Source organism: Elephantulus edwardii, unplaced genomic scaffold (assembly GCF_000299155.1).
Source record: "Elephantulus edwardii isolate Elephantulus edwardi_28Jun2011 unplaced genomic scaffold, EleEdw1.0 scaffold00172, whole genome shotgun sequence".
NCBI classification, from domain to species: Eukaryota; Metazoa; Chordata; class Mammalia; order Macroscelidea; family Macroscelididae; genus Elephantulus; species Elephantulus edwardii.
Window position 1 is genome coordinate 6,381,170 of NW_006399922.1, and position 3,095 is coordinate 6,384,264.

General features: G+C 39.8%; 1 pseudogene; it reads right to left on the reverse strand.

Moving 5' to 3' along the window:
* Nucleotides 1–256: 256 nt before the first annotated feature.
* On the reverse strand, nt 257–1,429 carry LOC102858951 (annotated as a pseudogene).
* Nucleotides 1,430–3,095: the final 1,666 nt, after the last annotated feature.

The window sequence follows — 3,095 nt, forward strand, 5'->3', positions numbered from 1 at the left end:
AGTACTACACAAGTCAAGTCTTACACATTTAACATTTGCTTGTTGAAAGCAAAGTCATAAAAGCAAATAAAATGAAACGTGTTTACTGCTTTTCCTCACAAGATCATAAAAATTATGGAAGAGAACTTAACAGGAAATTTTAAAAAGTAACACAATTTTTTTCCTTTCAATAGTCCTTGGGTAGTTATGACAAAATAGGTTCCACTTTTTGTTTGTTTCGTTGAAGAAGGATTTTGGTCCAAAGTTTTGTTTGGTTTTAATATCTGCTTTTGCCTCCCCCTCTGTCTGTTTGGCTTCCTCTGCGGTCACCACCTCTTGGTGCTCCATGGCTTGAACGGCTGTAGGAATCACGTGGAGGAGGGTACTCCCTTTCTATATTAGGAGAAAGCCCTCATTCTTGTCTGTCAACTCGATCATGGCCACTTGAGTTGAGATCACTTCAGCTGCTTAAGTAACTGTCTCCACTGCCACCGTATCCCTCTCATGAGCTGCTGTAATCATCATAGCAACTGCTTCCACCATAAGACGCTGGAGCCCTCATGTAGGTGGAACACTACATGAGTTATCATAACTCTCATAGGAATATCTGTAGGAGCCTCCACTTGGGTGATCTGATCTGAATAATCACAACCATAGCCATCTCTATCACTATAGCCTCTAGATGGATAGTCATCGTGTGAACTGGAATGACCATAACCACGAAATGTATAATCTCTTGGTAGTGGTATATAATCTCTTGTATCCCTAAAATTTGGGTAATCCTTGCTTGAATAACTATCCTTTCTTGGGGACAAATAAACATCTCTACATGAAGGTAAGTGTTCCCTTCTTGGTGGACCTCCATAACTGTATCTTTCATGTGATTCAGGTGCTCTTCTACCCATTCCATTGCTTCTTTGAACTGGTCCTGAAGGAGCTGATCTTTTAGGAGGAGGCCCTCCACTTTGTGGTGGTGGCCCCCTTTTCACTGGCAGTGGTTCCTGGGAAGAATTCATGTTAATATTAATAGAACAGCCACCATCATCCATGTGATATTAATAGAACAGCCACCATCATCCATGTGACCCCCACATGAAGGGGATCCCTTGTTTCCTCCAATTCCTTCTCTCCCACCTCAAATATCTCATGGAGGACCTCTGCTTCTTGGAGGTGGTGGGGGTCCATGCCTACCACTTTCAAATGCTGGTTTAGTGGCTTGTTCCACTTTGATAGCCTTGACATCCAAAGGCTTTCTATTCATATTTCTGGCTGCATCTTTGATATCTGCCGGGCTTTCAAAAGTGACAAAAGGAAATCCTCTTGATTTCTTGGTTTCTCTGTCTTTCATGAAGAGCACTTCCACATTTAGTCCATAATTGCCGAATACAGCTTCCAGGGCTTTTTCATTTGTTTCTGTATTGAGCTTTCCTGGGAGATCAGCTTTAACCATTTTTTCTGCTGGACGTGTGTATGGCAAACCAGATGACTATTCCAAACTCCTCTGAAGCTCGCCAACTGGTATTTCGATAAGGCTCCCCATGAGGGCCACCGCTGGGTATGAGGACAAGAATGAGAAGCCGCTCACACTGCTGCACAAAGAACTATATACATTGCTTTTTCACACCAGATCTTTCCCGTTTCCTTTACCCACTCCTCCATCAAATTGTGCTACCCTATGATTACCCCCCACCAATCTTCACCCCTCTGCTCCTACCCTTAACCCCTTAGATCCTCAAACACGTTTTATTAATTATTTTTCTATTGCTACAATAATGACCTTATCCAGTATTTGTCCTTATGGGACTGAGTTACTCACTTAGCATAATGTTCTCCAGTCCCTTCCAAAGTTAGGTAGTAATTTACATAGTTATTGCTCCTGCATACTGTGTAGTATTTCATCATGTGAATGTACCACAATTTCTCAATTGACTCGATGGTGATTGGACATTTGGGCTGTTTCCATGTTCTTGTGATGATGAATAGTGCTGCTATGAACACTGGTGTACAAATCTCCGTTTGTGTTTCAATTCTAATTTTCTCAGGGTATATTCCAAGCAATGGTTCGACCATTTTACAGTCCCACCACCAATACTATTCCTTTTCTTATTTCAATTTGATGCCTTCACCAATCAATCCTATGTCTTCCCACCTCCTGATTATTAGTCTGATTTTTTCTTTTGAATATTTATACTCTCTCTCAGTTGAATCCCCCCATTACCTTTTCCACCAACATTATTTTATGGAAATTTTCAAGTACACATGAAAATTCAATGAATTTCCCAAGAATACCTGTATTTTCCCCATCTAGACGCTAAACATTTGCTGCTATTTATTATATCACTTATCTGTTCTTTTGTCCATCTCTCCATCCATTCATCATTTTTTAAACAAATATTTCACCATTTTGTAATTGTGTAACCAGTCTTTTTCTTGTGGAGAGCTTGTAGAATTCTGTAAACTTTTGATATGAGATCATTGTCTGAAACTGTATTGCTAAATATTTTTCACAGTCAGTAGGTTTTCTTTTCACACTGTTGAAAATGTTTTTGATGCATACAGGGATTTAATCTTTAGAAGATCTCATGCATCAGTTTTATCCTCACCAGATTGTGAATTTCTGGCTGTATTGACAGCCTTTTTATACCATAGACTAGGGTGTCTAAGCTTAATTCCATTTGCCTCTGATGGACATAATGGTTTTGGGCTTTACTCTCAGGTCTCTAATTCACCTTGAGTTGGTTTTTGTGTCTAGCATGAGATGTGGATCCTGTTTCAGCTTTCTGCAAGTAGCAGTCCAGTTTTGCCAGCACCATTTGTTGAAGAAGTTGTCATTTCCCTAATTTGATAGCTTTGATTTTCTTGTCGAATATCAGTTGACCATAGGTAGCTGAGTCTATTTCTGAGTTTTCAATTCTATTCCACTGGTCTAAGTACCTGTCATTGTACCTGTCATTGTATCATGCTGTTTTGGTTTCAACCACTGTGAAGTAGGTATTGAGGTCAGGGAATGTTATCTTCCCACTTCAATTTTGTTTTCAGAAGTGTTTTGTTTATTTGGGGTCTCTTTCCTCTCCCAACAAACTTGACAATTTCCCTTTCAATCTCCTTGAAAATGA